Genomic DNA, 17,792 nt, shown 5'->3' with positions numbered 1-17,792 from the left:
CAGAAGCACCGCAAGGTAAGGCTTTTCCTAATGGTGTTCTTGTTCTTGCAGGAGCTGAGCACAGAAGAAAGATGCAGGCCTACTGGAGACCGATCCGAACACGGTGAGTGTCACGCTGCAGGTGCAGAAAATGCAAAGCATGTTTCTCAGTCTGGGCGTGGCTTAAATAGTCTCTGGGTATCCCAGGTGTCTCTGGGCTGAACCACACCCAAAAGACTAGACTGCACATGCAGTTCTGGGAACCGAAATATGTGGGGGCATCCATCTTGTCCCCATCAATGTACTACAAGTCCAATCCCCAATGTTATCCTATGGGAGTGAGTGAGTGAGTGAGTCTGGTGCCACAAGCGCCAAGTCTGACTCCAAGTGGGTCTTTGGAGGGATGGAGAGGCCCTTTAGGGCCATGTAGGTGATCGTGGCCTGGCTCCAGCTTGACATCTTGGAGGGCTGGGGACATGAGGGGCAGGAATCATGACGGATCAGAGCTGAAGCGTTACAGTTCGATTGAATCAATGGATTCCTGATAGAAGGCAAGATGGCACATGTGGCCTCTTGGCTTCTATTACCTGTTCACTTGTTTTTCCCGAAGTCCTGGGAAGCCCAGACTCTGTCCCTTCCCCTGACTGGCTGTTGGGTGGAAGAACCATATGTGGTATTGTAGGGGAAGTCCAGGCCAGACTGGCTGGAGCCTTCCCATTGACTGTATGTTGTGGGTAAACCCTTGGGGTGGGACCTAGGTGAATAGTGTGAGACAATATGCGTTCTTTGTTATGGGTGTCTGGTTTCTGTGTGGATGACACAATGAATGAGACAGTCCTCCCTGAAACTAACATGAATGCAGTGTGGTGTGCTGAAAGGCTGGATGCTTGCCCCAATCCACATTCCTTGTTATGGGTGTCTGTGTGGAATTGAATAGCCTGAATGCCTGTGAGCTTGATTGGCTGCCTGCATGAATGCCCTTCTGTCTGATTGGCTGACTGAGCTTGGCTCAGCAGAGTGAATGAGGGACAAATGTGTCCAAATGGGCCTCTCACTTCCCAATTTATTCAGAAGCTGAAGTTGAAACTGCTTATCCTTGAAGCCCAGCAGGAAGAATTATTATTGCTGCTCCTTTCCTTCGACCCAATCTAAAGGCTGTCGAGGACAGATCCAAGAGGACCTGGCTAGGCTAGGAGACCTCTCCCCTCTCCCCAATCTACGAGGGGACATCGTGCAGAAGCTGATCTTCATTGAGGCACCGTGCAAGCCAGTCCTGAAAGGCTGTCAACCGGAGACTGGGTCCGCCGAGAAATCTTCTAGTAAAGCACCAGGGCATCAAGGCTGTCGAAGTCCATTGCCGTTGATCGCAGTTCGGAGGATTTTTGTAAAGGTTGGAAGCCCGTCGAGCCGTCTTGCCCAGAAGCGGGGACAGCTTGATGCTGTGCTATTCGATGTCCGTAGCTGCAATGCTCCACCTGGCCTAAGAAGATTAAAAGAAGGGCCCATTGCAATCACCGTCGACCACTTTGTCCCGCTGGAGAAAGTTGAGCTTGTCGGTGGCTGAGGAAAGTCAGCCAGTGGGGTTTCTCGCCACCCGAAGTCCTTAAAGATGCTGACGAGTGAAGATCTGAAATTCAGCTGTGGTCGAGTCCCGATCGCTGACGCCTGCTGCCGTGCCACATTCTTCACTGAGTCTTCTTTGCAGCACTGCCCTCTTTGCATCAAGGTGCACCGCACGCCTCATCTTCTCAGGACTTCCACAATTGATCATCGAAGAGCACTGCAGAGATTGAAGCTGCTGTCCCGACGCCAGTGTTCACATTTCTTTGAGGAATCTTGATGCCCTGTGACTCCTGATTTAAAGGGGGTTCACTCATGAGGGATCAGTTGACGAACCGTCGAAGAAACTCTTCTCTGGTACTTTGGGGTAGTTGAACAGTTTAACCAGGAAACAAGACTATTTAAACATTACTGGACTGGGCTTGTTAATACTTTATTGCAGGTTGCACAGGTGTGGGGGGGGATCCTCACTCAGAAGTGAACATTCTGCCATAGTTTAACCTAACCTTGCCTTATTTCTTCCTATGATCTATGCTGTTGCATGTTCCTGCATGACGTGTATGCTATTATAACTCCGCCTTAGGTGCTCTAACTGGTGACCACTCACTTAAACGCCCTTTTTAGAATTTGGGGTGATTTTTTTTTTTTTTGTTTATTTTTTTTTTTTGTTCATATCTCCCCCCACGAGATATATATAAGATCATGTATGTAGAAAAAATATTTTTTTTACCTTTACATATAGATTTAAAACACAATAGACTTTCAATACAACAAAATACATGTTTTAACACAAATGGGGTGGTAGTAAGGCTGTTATGCTATGCTCTCCAAATGTAATCACAAGTGCTACTTAGGATTTTTCCGTAAGAAACGGTGAGGACTCAATTGAGTTTAGATTAATGTCCAGTCACATAACATACAGACTTTTTACACAGAGCGATTTTAGCTTAATCTCTGGTTTCAGAATAGTCAGTCGCATAGCTAGTCGACCTGTTTCGGCCTAGCATTTACATTAGATATTATCTCTAATCTCTCTTCAAAATTGAACGGCCTTCTTCAGAACAGGATTATTTCTTTGGATGGTGCATTTATCTTGACTACCCCTCTGGTACGAGTGCGTGATAACACTACAAAAACAATACAAACACTTTCAATAAAAAACATTTATCCCGTGGCGGGGATGAATAATTAATGGTGATAACGTTAGTCATGCATTGACGATTTTTGGGGTTGGTATATGTATAATCTATCCCAACCATATTAATGGAGAGGATGGAGACCAGTGTGGTAGTTTCCACAGAGCCCAGGCGTGAGCTTTTGGGTTTATCTTTACAAGAAAAGGGGTGAACTTTTAAATGTTCATGTTCTAAAAATGAAGGGTGAAAAAAGTATGCTTTATCACCCTCAGTGGCCCTTCTAATGTAAGGACCCTGAACAATTTTACCGAAACAAATAAATAATGATTCCTTTTTAGTTATGAAACATGTAATTCGTCGTACTCATTATTAGTAATTTACCTGATATTATTCGTGGTGTTGTGTAATCTCTTCTGGTTCATCACACAACTGAGCTTTTCCAAAAGTATTGATTATGGAGGAAACTCTGAAAGGCCAAAGGGCAGAATAATTACCCCGTAATTGATAAGTTTTTACTTGTACTATATTTATTTCAGGTCATTCTACTGTCCTGTCTGCCAAGATATATGGGCGGACTGCTTTGCACATTGGGATGGGTTTATAGAACAGCAAGGAAAGATGTTGCTCTATGCTGTTCCTTGACATCTATTAATCAACTCTTCACAGGTTTTTCAAAAACTTTTTCATAGTTTGTTAGCGCTATGCAGTGGTTGGTTGCACTGCGATGTTATGAAAAAAACAAAGTGTCAGGTACTTACCAAATATAATGTGGTGTCGGGGCCTCTGAGTTGGTTTCCATAAGGCTTTGTCCTGAGACTCTCACAATAGCGTTGTTTTACGGAAATATTTATCTGATTTCCAAAGCAGACGCATGTGTCTACATCGTCGCGTCTTTACATGACTGTTTGAAAAATAAGACACAAATCAGATGTTTGTGTGTTCACCGGAAATGTGACATGCACAGCAAGCATGACTTTCTAATTATATAGTACACGTCATTTAGCAGATTTGACAGTTTTTTTGTAGAGACTGCTGTATGTTGCAAGGAGTCGAGGAAGTATACTACATCTGTGTGTTCGTCATAACTATACGCTATGGTCGTTTCATGAGCTGATTCTTTTCTTTCAGAACAGTAACGAGTAGATGTCAGTCTCTTCTGTTTTTTAGCCCCATATTTAAGTAAAATTCCTCCATGCTCAAGATACTTTGACCGAGCATCTCGATGTATCAAAGAATCGTGTGCTTACCGGCTTTTGAATAGGTCCGGACTCGTGTCCTCTGCTGGTTGCTCCTATTATCGCGGTTTCAGTGTTTCCTGCCATGTTTTTTTTTTTTTTTTGTACGTGATGTAGGCCCGGTAACGTGTTGCACAATGTCATGTGTGCCGAGCAATTGCGAGAACTTTTGGTGAATCATCCAACAGCCATCTTGTAATAGGAACAGAATTCAGTTGTTCCAATGTCCGTCTTTGCGATCTGGTGTTGAGTGTCTTATTTTGTTGGAAAAGGGCAAAATAATTAGAAATTCAATTATTTTGCAACAGCGTTAAGAACGGCGTTCATTTTAAATTTCTCTGAAGAACTTAGTATATCTATGGCATTGTTTCGTTTTTTTGTCTGAGATGTCATGCAATCCGTAACTACATTCATCAGTGGGGGCAACCCAGAAGTCTTATCTTCATAGATATCTTTGCATGCTGGTCTTATTTGGAATAGACACTTAGATGGAACCAAACAGGAGAGATATGGGGTGGAGTGCAACTGGGCATAAGGTTTGGTTTCTCAATGTTGTTTATAATAGTGTTCCTTTCGATTTGAGGAGTTCAAACCCTGCTTTACTGTATCTAAGTTGTATATCCAATGTTGTTCACATTTGGATAAAGTGAGTTCCAGATTTCCACCTCTGTTAGTAGATTTTATTACCTGGATAAACCAAAATCCTTCGGTGTGGCTATGGCGGTGTGACACAAAATGTGCCACCAGGGGTTTGTTCTTTACCTTGTTTTTGATATAGGAGCGATGCTCGGATTCTTTGCCTGACTTGGCGTTTGTTTTTTTCCTTTGTAGACCATGTTGCACGAACATTTGATGTCATATACTACCCATTCAGTAGTGCATTTGCTAAAAGTTGTCTAGTTTCCAGTTTGTTCCATTTAATTCAATTGATTTCATGTTCTTAGTGGACAAACTGAACATTGACCACACTTAAAATGGCCTGTTACTGGGGGGAGAACCCATAGGGTTCCCTGTCCTATACGGGTTGGATCTTTGTTAGGATATGTCTGAACCAGTATATCTTTAAGGTTTCTTTGTCATTTGAAGGAAAATCTGGGAGTCATCGGGTTGAACTCAGAAGTGCCGCGAGGGGTGAGCGAGAAGTGCAGGTAACTCATTAAGTGCTGCTGGAGTGCAGAGAGAACGGACTGTAGGGTTGAGTTACAGACCCTTCAGTTCTATGGGAGCCCAGAGGCAGTGCAAAGGCAACTGGACATGCAGCAACCTGGGCACGAGTTCAGTGGGTGGCCAGGTGACCAGTGTGCAGAGCAGTCGGGGACTTCAGCAGGGAAGAGAGAAAGCTGAAGCGAAAAGGAAGGTCTTGAGTTGCTTCTGGAACTGGAGGTGATTCTGCTCAAGTTTGATAGAGGCAGGGAGGCTGTTCCAGAGGGAGCCCCCAGCCGAGGGGGGATCTGTCCCCAACTCTCTGGTTGGAGAAGCGTCTGACCCTCAGTTGTAGGTGGATGAGCAGAGAGCTCGAGAAGGGGATGTTTAGGAAGAGAAAGTTGAAGGTAGTGCGGTCCCAGGCCCCAGAAAGCCTTGAGGACGATGCAAAGGGTCTTGAACTTGATCATTGCATCCACAGGGAGCCAGTGAAGAGATTTCAGAGCTGGAGTGACACAATCCCTTGGCTTGAGGCCAAGGAGAAGTCTTACAGTCCTGTTCTGTATAAGTTGTAAAGGTCAAAGAGTAGAGACAGGCAGATTTAGAAAGAGGCTGTTGCAATAGTCCAGCCTAGAGGACCAGGGTTCTGGAGACAGTGAGCTACTGGGGGAAAGTGAGAGAAGGCAGAATATCTCTGAGGAGGTGCAGCTGATAGAGAGGTTGGAGTTGAAGATGACACCAAGGTTCAGGGAGGGAGTGAGGGAGGGAGAGAGAGGGAGAGGGAGGGGGAGAGGGATCATATTTCTACCGGCTGCAAAGTCTCTCTGGTCACCCCTAATACACACGGCAAACAATAAAATTTGTGTGGACAAATATATGAGCAGTTTAATGATTTTATCTTCAATGAGCACGTTTATTTTAACGTTTTGGAAATGCTCCATGTTTGTATTATGTGTTCGCTGCATCTTTAATGCAGTCAACATTTTTGACATTTTTGGCGGCGCAGTGATCACATTTTCAACAATATATCATTTGATTTGGAAGATGCATGATATCTTTCCCGTTCAAAGATTGCTGCTACCTTTGCCTTGTTTCCCGAGAGCTTCCTTGGAGATGGTCATCCAAGTTGACTGCCTCCACGGAAGAGCTTGCACAAAATCAAACTGAGATGGGTGGGATTAGCCATAGGATTACATTGGCTAGGGCAGGGAATGGGAGGGATTACAACTGTGTATCCCTCCTCAAATGTCATCTCCATTGGAAAACCACTACGGACCCTCATTCAAAGCCCATAGTTTAAGCTCTTATGTTAAGGACAATATTTTAGGCTTTAAAGGTAGCGTTTTCAGTGCCACCTAATAGCCCAAATTGCTTTCCTCCCAGTGTTTTTCCTAGATTATTTTTCAGCCATGCAAGGTATTGAAATTGCCCCTTCCATCTGGGAGATCCATGCTTCAACCATTCAGTTACTGGGTGCCCCTGAAATGGAAACTTGTTACACAGAACCGCCACTGTGTCGGGTACCACCCACCTACATTAACCTGTTGTGCCAAGAAGACACTTTATTCATATTAACAGTTTTTTTCCAAATACGGTGCATCTTAAGTAAAATGCCAATGCTCATCGCTCCATGATGAGAAATGCCAATGCCACAATGCCATTGCACGATTGGCCCTGTTAAATGACCAAGGTCAGCCTTTCTTTTTAAATTTTTTTTTTTATAACAATTACAGCTCCTCGCCTGAATATACAACATGAGTCCCCAAACCATTTCTCATCAGTCTGTGAAATGTTTGTGCCAAGTCGATGAAAGGGTAGGACCATGCCGCCTTATGTCCCTGAGCAGATCGGTCGGCTGTTGCGTTTATCTTTCATCCAATACAAAGCTTGAGCCAAGTAAGGCCACATGCTTGCCGGAAAAGCGCCCTAGTTTGTGCAATTCTTATCGCCTCTACATTACCCCCTCACAGTCTAGCTCCCTAATAGGGCCAATAGATCATCAAGGGGGCAGCACAACCATACAGCTCAGTGTGCCAGACCGGTGCAATGCTGCATCAGTGTATTATTAACTCTAATGAGATGTGGTGCCATAGAAATAAATTCACTTTTACCTAACTCTGCTCCATCACTTTCACAATCCTGTGAGGTGGTTTGAACCCAGGTCCTTGCTGTTTAGACCAAACACTGTACCCGTTTAGCAATGGGGGATTGCCCTTAATGCTGTTTAGCCTCAGCACAGACATCATTTGTTGCTAGATCCTCTGTTTGGTATCACTCGCGCAGTTTTTGGTCAAAGTGGGGCACTTTTTCAGCCCCATTTGGGCTAGCCTGAAAAGTTACTTGGCCATGTTGCTAGTAGTTTTGCCCCGTGTTACTATGCAATGCACCCTTTGCACCACATTTTTCAAAACTTCGGCCCATTATAATGTTAATGTTGCAACATGTGTACTAATGTGAAAAATATGCATCTCCTGTTTGCAATAAAACTCACTTATACCGCACTCTGCCATTTTACCTCACCTGTCGTTAAAAATTTCTGATAAATGGGCTATGCAAACTTTAATTAGATTCACACTACACTGTGTGCTGAACTGTGTCGCCTAAAGTAACGATTATTCATTGAAGGGGCATAGTTTTACAACAAATGACCTCCTTTTCCTTTATCTATCTACATTAAGAATAGAATTTCTTAACAATTCCATACTGCCGGTACTTCCGTTAAGCGTGAAGCTGTTAAAGTGCGCACACAGAATGTCTTCTGATGTGTGAGTAACTTGCAACGCCCCCAGTCGTGGGTGGGACATGCTGTAGAATCGATGTGAATACACGTTTTTATCCATAGACGATAATGCACAGTGCGGCTTGCACTCTTAGCTGGAATCTTAAAGTACATAACCAAAACCCAGTGGTGGGAACCTCATCAAACACTGGCACCTTGAGGTAAGACCATATAATGAAACAAAGTGGTTCCAGGATATCGAGCGAAACTGGTGAGAAAAATGCAGAAGGTTGTGAGTATTAAATCATTTATTTTATTCTGATTTGAGTATAAAAATATATCAATCACTAAACCTTTTTAATTCTTTTTAATAAAAACATCCTAATAACATGCACTCATTCAGGCTAATTTAATTCCTAAAACATTTCATTATTTTAAGATTTTGGAAAATAATTCCAATTCATTTCCACTATGTTTTTCACAATTGTTCACTCCAAACAATCGACTATCGGTGCTCAAACATATAGATCTTCTTTAGAAAACGGGCTTCCCAGTTGGCAAATAGTTTCGACTTGACAGATTTTGTGTCTCTTCATCAGGATAGATGAACATTAACAAATTTCTAAAAACAAACAGATAACATACAGTTAACATACTATTAAGAATATGAACTTCTGCCTCTTCTCACTCAGTTTATCACACAATATTTTTGATTAAAACTAGGGGAGAAACCTGTGTGGTCTACCTCTTACCCAAAAAGTTCAGCCATTTAAATGGACCCGCTATATGCATTTAGTCCTAATATTCGCAAAATGCATTAATATAGCAAATGCCTTGTTTCACTAATCCATCCAAACCCCTTAGTGATTTTAGGGTCAGTGGTCCAACAGATAGGAAGAAGGAAACAATCATTACTCCCCTATTATTTTACACTAGCAAATCGTGCAATAGCTCCACCTTCGAACCCGCACCCTCACCATGCCGTGATTCAGTTGAAGAATCTAATACAGATCCTACCTGCAAACCCAAACTGGTTCGCTGTATGACTTTTGCTTCAGTAGTCTCTGGTGATAATCTGTGGTAATAGTTGCTAAGGCTAGTATGGAAAGCAAAACCAAAAGCCGAAGTCAAGGACCACGATATAGATAAAGAACAAACGTTGATCTCAGTGGGTCAAAAAAAGATGAGAGAAATACCTTAAATCCGAAGGCTTTCCCTTCCATGTAGGGCATATGCAAAATCTATTTCACAAGTATTTGTGGCAGTGTTTCTCTGAAACGAGAAAAACGGAAGACAAAAACGAACGTGTTTTGGATCGACGCTCGGAGGTTAGAATGCTGTAATGATGTAGGAAAGGGCAACCGCGGGAGGAAAAAAGAAGGCAAGGTCATCTCACCTATCTTCATCTCCCCTTACTCTAACAACCGCCTCCTGTCAGCTGTAATGCAACGAGGAAGCGGAAGTATTTTCTCTTCCAAGGCCGTAGCGTAGGCAGGCTCGCTCCCTTTCCAATCTAAAAGTACGAGACACAGTAAGCAAAATACTCGCACTTTACCCGACAAAGTCTGGGACGGACAAGCGTACGGGACAAACGGCTCACCTCGAGCTAGGACCCCGAACGGAGCACGGGAGGGATAGGCATCTGGAAGGCGGAGATCAAAGGATTAAACAAAGGTCCGTCTTTTATTACAACCGTTGGATGCATCAACACAAACAGCAGACAAAACCAGTAGCCTAATGCTCTACATAGCATGGCGCACACGTTAATACCATGCAGAGTCCGAGAATAGAAACTGAAAACGGACTAGCACGGTAAACAACTTGTAGAAAATATCATATAAGAGTGTTTAGCGTTCCATTACAATAAGCAAAATGTCACAACCCTCGCCCAAAACCCCCCTCTGACAAACCCATTGGCCAGGTGGAGTCAGGACTCGGGCCTCTAGAGCCTGGCATCCTCTTCAAAAGCCCTCATGGGGCCAGGCTCATACACCATGAAAAACAATGTGCTTGGGAACTACTTTATTGTATTGTCAGCCAACATGGAGGCATCCACATAGCTTGGTTCCTAAGAACCAAGCTATGCGGTCTAGTGTTTTGGGTGTGGTAGCCTAGGGACTACTTTACCTGGACTATTTTGTTGGGGATATTTAAACCACACCCGAGCAAGACAACACGCTTCGCGTTACTTGGCAGCTTGCAACATGACGCTCACCGTGTCCAGCTATTCCCTTGCACCTCGGAGAAGTAGAACCTGCAAGGAGACAAAAGGAACATCATTAGCAACAGCATTTTACCTGCAGTCTTCATCTTTAAACACTCGCAGCTACTGAGAACAGCTTCCTCGAATCCACACGCCTCCTGAACAGAACAACCTGAAAGAGGAAGATCGAGGCAACATTAAAGAAAGCAGTAGAGACATTTACAAATTACGAACTGCTCAAAAGGCTTACCTGGCTGGTCGCCTGTCGGTTGGCACAACTCCGGACATTCCACTCGCGCTGAAGAACACCGCGACCTACAAGGAAGGAAAACACAGGTTAGAAAAGGCAAGACTTCGCAGCGCTGCGCATAGCGCTTACTTACCGCATCATAGCGCTCTTAATGCGCCGTCATTTACCAGCGGGGCTCAACCAAGCCAGTTTGCCGCGCCAAAGCTCTGCATACCTAAGGGAGAAAAAAGACATTTTAAACAAAGAAAGGCATGTAGGATAGCAACAAAACTAAAGAACAGCAATAAGACCTACCTAAACAATATCAAACGGGCCGGCGTCAGTGAAGTAACTGGACCGCACTCGCCCATTAAAGACAACGCGCCCCTGCAAAGAAGGCAGGACAGGGAGCACGCCTAATTCTACCACAAGGTGAGGAGAGGCGCCAGAGGGACTGAAATTCTACGGGGGTAGAGGGAGGATACTTCTCCCAGTCAGTCAGTCTTGAACACAGTCCTCCTGTATTTTCAAGCAGAACCTTCCCCGCAGACCACATCAGGGCAAAGCTGAGAAGCATACCAGCGAGTAACCCGGCTGGGTGGCGTCCCGGTGGATACCAGGTGAGCGTAACACAAAATCAAACATGCGCCGAGGCATCAGAAATCGCGTGCCTCAGGAACAGGAATGAGGAATACAGGAGCCAAAAGCCAAAATGGAAAGGAATAGCTCGGAAAGCTACCTCGTGTTCAGAATAACAATAATTATGATTAGTGAACACAACTCTGTACATAAGATACAGATGGTGAAAATCTTCACTACATCTTCAAAAAGAGTGTAGCCTACCGTCCCATAGACCTTAATGGTGCATGCTGCAACCGGGAGAATAAGAGCTATAAGGAGGCTGTCTGGGGGTCACCTAGAAAAGGCATATCTAGGCATAAGGAGTCGGTTCCACTCCTCTTGTTGATTCAAACCCCTACTTAAACTTTTGGTGTGGTATATCCACCACTGTTCCTTTTGGGACAAACGCGCCACCGTGTTGGCGGCATCCGTGCCAAAAACCTTTCCAAAACCCACCATTTTAGATCTTCTGGACTATGATTAGACTTTAAAAAGTGCGTAACCAGAGGTGCATTCAATTGTCCATTTCTAATCTTGGATTTGTGCTCACCTATGCGTAATTTGCCTGCTCGAGGTCTTTCCAATGTAGGCCTTTTTACAAGGACATATTACATATATTACATTGGAACTAAGGCAGGTGGTATGTTGCCTTAACGTCCAGTCCCTTTCATGAATATTAAAGGATAGTTCCGGGACTTTTTTTTTATTGTCCCTACGGTTCGGCCATGTGTTTTTAAGCATAACTCGGTAGATCGTAGAAAACTTTCCTATGGACCTTACCCGACTTTTCGTCCATTAACGCACTCGAAATCAGCCGCCATTTTCTGATAATCCTATCATTTCCCCCCATCGACCTGGCTCACCTGCTTTTGCGGCACTAAATCAAATCCCCCGCCCCTGAAACAGACTTTATGAAAACATTCATATTCCCCGCCTCTATCCGTGACGTGACTGAGCTGCGTAGGCAAACGCGCCCAGGCGTCTTCTACGCGACTTCACACAGAACCCGGAAATCAACACAGATGAGCTCACACAACACAGCGCGCCACAATTGGGAATATGAAACTGTACTTTTAAATTAAACCGCAAGATTGTAAATTTGGTAAAGTACATTTATTGGACATCAAATGTTTAGAGAATATTCAGCGATTTGCATTTTTCTTTGCTCTCGATCCAAAATAGTTTGTCTTGAGGCAAGCGATGTTCGTGTGCAGTACACAGGGTGTTGGTTTACGATAAAATAAGCTCTTCGGTCGCACTGATAATCGCATGGCTGTTCCAACAACGAGGCACTAGGCCACCACAAAGGTCTGTATGTTGCATCTAGCCGTTAGTACCACGTAAGGGCATACTTGTACTTGGCGATCGTCCCATAAAATGGTCAGGGTGGTAACGTTGTTCACGCGGAGAAGCAACTGGTGGTTGAAAAACCCATCCGCCGGTGTCTGGTACTCGTGACACATGCAATAATGAAGGATGTACCTGTTTGAAAAACATAAAAAATTAAATTAGTCTCACCATCAGATCTTTATTAAAATTATTCATTTTATATATTCGGTCGGGAAATTATTTCATAGCTAGGACAGTGCAACTGGGTATTATACGTCAAGGGGGGGGCTGTAGGATACTGAGACAGTCCCCCAGTGCAGGGGTTGACAGGGAGGCAGTGCAGGTGGAGAGTGGAAGGGCCCAGGACCGAGGTCGCAGACAGTGGACCAGTTGTAGCAGGGGAGAGGGAGAGAGAAAGCAGAAGCAAAGAGGAAGGTTTTGAGGTGCTTCCGTAAAAGGAGATGGTTCTCCTCAAGATAGTGCGCGGTACAAAACAATATGCCACATAGAACGAACAAGTTTAAATTGTGGTATAAACTCATCTAAAGAGTTACTTACATTATATTTGCATTTTCCATTGTTTCTGTGCGTAGGGCAGCCCCGAAATACCACTCCTTCTATGCCGACGTTATTTCTTCTAACGAACGAACATTAAATGGCTATCGTTTCTGAAATTTTATTCATTATCGTTTCTTACGTTATTGCACCACACCCCCAAAAAGAAGTCTTTTGGGATGGTCCCGGCCTGTCAAGGTCAAATAACAATAGAACCTTATACTGAGTCGTGGGCCATTCCGGCACCCGAGCAAAAAATCAAAGCAGCTGACCTTCACTTTGAACAAGCACACATTCCTAGTTAGCTACATTCAGTGTAAGGCCATCTCACAGGACTTGAAATTTACACTCCATCTTTGCATTTTGTCTGCGTGCTTTGCAGCCCCAGAGAACCATAAATACGGAGACAATCTATATTTTTTGAAAAATGATTTATATTACTGTTTGGTTTAATTTAATGCGCAAATGAACAAGGTTGGATAGACACATTGCATGTACACTGAGCAATCACTTTTATTTACACAATACATAGCTACACATATTCAATGGGCCTGCGACATGAGGAGACTCGAGAGCAAAGTCACAGGTGAAACCCGGGTGGTTCGCACTACTGCACGGTGAAGGGAGGGGCAAGGGTAGAGAGACACATTGCATGTACACTGAGCAATCACTTTTATTTACACATTACATAGATACACATATTCAATGGGCCTGCGACATGAGGAGACTCGAGAGCAAAGTCACAGGTGAAACCCGGGTGGTTCGCACTACTGCACGGTGAAGGGAGGGGCAAGGGTAGAGAGACATATTGCATGTACACTGAGCAATCACTTTTATTTACACATTACATAGATACACATATTCAATGGGCCTGCGACATGAGGAGACTCGAGAGAACAGACAATCAAATTACAATCATTTAAACCGTGATGTGTATTTCTCAATGAGCTCTTCTTTAGGTGGACATGGAACAGAGGCAATGTTGGGTGGCAATGCAGTTGTCCCCTGCACAGGTTCATTCACAACTCCATGTATGTGCCTATCTAGGACATCAACAATAAGTCTCTCAATAAACTCATATTGCATATCCTCAAACACTGGTTTGATCACCCATTGTTTACTTCTTTTAGTGAAGGCCTTATTGTAGCGAAGCGTCCCTAAAGTTCCGGTCGTCCTACTTTGTTGACGGCCAACATTATGGTTATGTGCCAAGACCGCTAGAAGAGTCCGATTTATCATGCCCTCCATGCCAAAATGCAATCGTTTTGGCCGGTACTTTAGGCTCATATTGTGGAACACCTCCAAATCTCCTGTGTGGCAGAATTCCGTGAGTCCCCTCAAATCTCTATTTATAGTTTTATCAAATACAATCTTTTCAATGGCTTTGTGAGTGGGTGATGAAGGAATCAACCACTTCTTCTTCCGTGCCTCCTCTGTGGACAAATGGCCATGTTCACAATTGTGGAAATGTTGGTTTGTGTTCCAACGGTGAACGTTGGTACAGTGTAGCATTACTGACCGCCATTTTTCCAGTAGAATTTCCAACGACCCTCCACATGTTTTTGAGCTCCACCAAAGATGGTTGCTGATTGACTTGGACCACTGTGAAATACCTTGCATATCTTTTTTTTTACCTGCAGCCGACATTTTTTTATTGATTGTTTTTGCAAGATGCCAAACGTCAAATTGGTGATTTATATTTTTGTACTCTTCTCTCATTGTCTTGGCAATTGAAACGTGTCTGTCCGTGGCTATCAGGTCGATCACCATTCCCCGCGATTGTAGTTCTTGCAATGATGCTACAAAGCCAACTTTCTCCATGGCCACTGAGGATGTACTTTGTGACACCTGCACGACCACCGAACTCACAATTTTCTTATTTTCCATGTCCTGAAAGTGGTAGGTGCAGTACTTGGCTGAAAATCCCGGGCTGTGGCACTGTCCATCACCGGCTAGCCTGAACCGTTTGCCCGCGAATGTACTATCAATAGACATTTTTTCCATTCTCCAAGCTTCGCTAATGGCTGGAAATAGATAATCGGTTTGGTATTTGTAGAACTGAGTTTTCGCAATGAAATGGATTCCCACAAACTGAAAGAAAGACTCTAACTTTTTAAAACTTGAACCACTAAAAAGTGCAGCCGCTGCACAAAGTAGATTGCCTGCTGGCAGTTGGCCCAGCATGGGTTGTGCAGACCATGAGAAAGGATGATATTTTGTACAGGTGGCATGTATTTTAAGGTTCGTGCCTCGAATTGCACGAGTCACATTAATCAATGGCTCCCCACATACTTCCCCACCAACCGAATGCCCACATTTCATCCTAATAATAATATCAATCAAACAACTATCGAATACAATGAATTTGGCCTCTTTCCTTATACCGTCACTCTGCATGCCAGCTGGTTCGGCCTGTAACGTTGAGGACATGTCACTCACATGAAAGGTAGAATCTCTGATATCGTCTTCCGCTATGTTCAGTGATATTGATGGTGTTTCATTGTCGTCCACTTCATTCTCTTCCATTGCAACATCTGTTCCTTCTCCGGCGATGGGTGAATAAAACAATTTCTTCAACTTTCTCGCGGTCTTAGTTTTTGCGGGTGTGGATTCTGTAAATTGATCTCAGACTGCATCCGAACTACCAGGAGGACATTCACTATCAATGGCTGGTGGTGGTATAGCTCCGTTGTCAATCACTTCATATTCTTCCCATTGGCACAATGCATCTCCAGTCTCAAGTCCCTGCCAAAAGGTTTGACAAGCAATATCTCTCGTTCGCTTCACTGTCTGTGTAGATCTAGTTCGTACACCCACTCGCAACTAGAGGACAGATTGGAAAAGGGATGTTCAGTTTAAACACAACTTACAGTATTGAACTATTAACAGTGAAAAACAACATAATATAGTGACCAGGCCACTAACCTTCTTTTGCTTTCTTTTCTTTGAAACTTTCTTGCCTCGAACTTCAACATCAGGACGCTGTTGCTCCGACTCGTGTCTGCATGTCTCCACTTCCTCTTGCGCTGCAACGACTATATTTTCATGATAAGCACATCCATCACGCACTGACGCTCCATTGACTCCCTGAAACATAGAACTTTCATTAGTATGTATAATAATATCGAAAACACAAAATGTACTTGGGGACCAATACCCACGTACATCTCAATAGCAAAACACGAATGAACGCTTTGTGTAGAACATTTAAACGACAATTATTCACGCATTGTTGATCTAGTTAGATGGAACTGTCAAGATCCATACCTCGGGCTCCTCATAGACTTCCATTGATGATATTATTGAAGATGATGCTTCAGTACCTCCCTGAAACACAGTAATTGCATTAGTATGGTTTTCTATTTTGTTAAAAAGAACAAACTTTGTGCAGGCGTCAACGGCTCATCTAAATAGACCTGCACAAATGATCAGTTGTCTAAAATAAATAATGGATATGTAAATATGATTCGATTTGCTCGATCGTTGGAAGTGTCACCACCCAGAGATCTGCATCAACTACTAGGGGTGATGTTCTTGTAGAAGAAGCTCCGTCATCTCCCTGAAACATAGTACTTGCGTTAATAAAGAAGGAAGTATAGCGGATGTAATCACGTCATATGATTTCGCTTGATCGAACTGTCAGTATCCATACCTCGAAATGCATAAGAACATCAAGGGACGATGTACCTGCGGTGCACACTTCTGCAAGCTGTTGCGCCGACCCGTAACTGCATGCTCCCGCTTCTTCTTGGACTAATGCTCCATCGACTCCCTGAAACATTGGACTTTCGTTAGTAATGAACACAATATTGAAAAAAGAAGAGACATAGGAGGGCGACGACAGAAGGACATATCAATGACTAAAAACGAAAGAAACATTGTGTGTAACAATCACGCTACAAGAATGCAAGATCTGATGATCTCCATCGATGGAACTGTCCGGAAACGTACCTCGAGCATCTGAGTGACATCAACGGTAGTCGTCAATACGTTGGACTCCTCAGCATCTCCCTGAAAGACAGTACTTGCATTATTTTGGATAACAATAATTATAACTGAAAACAAAGACTAGAGGACGAGTACAGTCAGTGGCAGAATAGCCAAGTAAGATTACCCGATAGGCGCTTGAAGTGGCTGATGACTGCAATAACGACACGGATGGAGAATCTTCCGCCTTCATATTGAGTGGATACATAAATGGGGAAATTATTGTTGGCTAATGATACACACTACCGCAAGGCCGAGAGATAAATACGTAAACTTGACTCACCAGTGGAGGGATGTGGACGAATAGAGTGGGAATAGCGGTTGAGAGCAATTTTCGCCTCGCTCGCGGTGTGTTCTTCTTTATTAGCAATGATGTGGAGTACATGTCAGAGGTAAAGTGCCTGCTGCAGATGCGGTATCGATCACCCCTCTTGTCCGCAAAGACTTCTAGGACTCTACTTTCAAGCTCAGACGGTGGATATCCGCAATATCGGACCCATTCTCGTATCTGATCTATTGTCTTAGGGAAAACATGCATTATAGTACCTTCAGATTTATTATGGGTCTTCGAAGGGCAACCGCCAATGGAACAGGCAGGCATTGTGGAAAGTTCATGAAACAGGGGTGTGTTTGTGAATGAATGACGTGTATATGTCGTGGCATTATGCGGTTTGCAGGGGGCCGTCCAGCGTGAGGGGGGATGCTTGGCAGGAGACACGGGGTCTGGAGGTAGACATGGGAACAACAACCCATGCTCTATAGACCACTTTGAAGTGTACATGGTCTTTGGCACCTCTTGGCCTTTATCGCTCCCTGACAGCTCCACTTGGCAGCGCAAGTACCCCGGTGCGAACTGCCTTTGATAGGGCGGGGGGTGGATTGGGGCGGTGGTCGTGCAGACAAGACACAGGAAGACTCGTGAATGGAGACACACTTATGTGGATTGCAGGCGGCCGACCAGCGTGAGGGGGGATGCTTGGCAGGAGACACGGGGTCTGGAGGTAGACATGGGAACAACAACCCATGCTCCATAGACCACTTTGAAGTGTACATGGTCTTTGGCACCTCTTGGCCTTTATCGCTCCCTGACAGCTCC

The 17,792-nt window shown here is 44.1% G+C and overlaps 1 protein-coding gene across 2 annotated transcripts in view; it reads left to right on the top strand.

The window, feature by feature from the left end:
- COPS4 (COP9 signalosome subunit 4) overlaps positions 1 to 17,792 on the top strand; it is a 785,196-nt gene that overhangs the window by 21,305 nt on the left and 746,099 nt on the right. The gene's annotated exons all lie outside the window — the stretch shown is intronic.

This window comes from Ambystoma mexicanum, chromosome 6p (genome assembly GCF_040938575.1).
Source record: "Ambystoma mexicanum isolate Mex_15411 chromosome 6p, UKY_AmexF1_1, whole genome shotgun sequence".
NCBI classification, from domain to species: Eukaryota; Metazoa; Chordata; class Amphibia; order Caudata; family Ambystomatidae; genus Ambystoma; species Ambystoma mexicanum.
The sequence above is the reverse complement of the archived record's forward strand: the minus strand, read 5'-3'. Positions and strand labels throughout refer to the sequence as shown.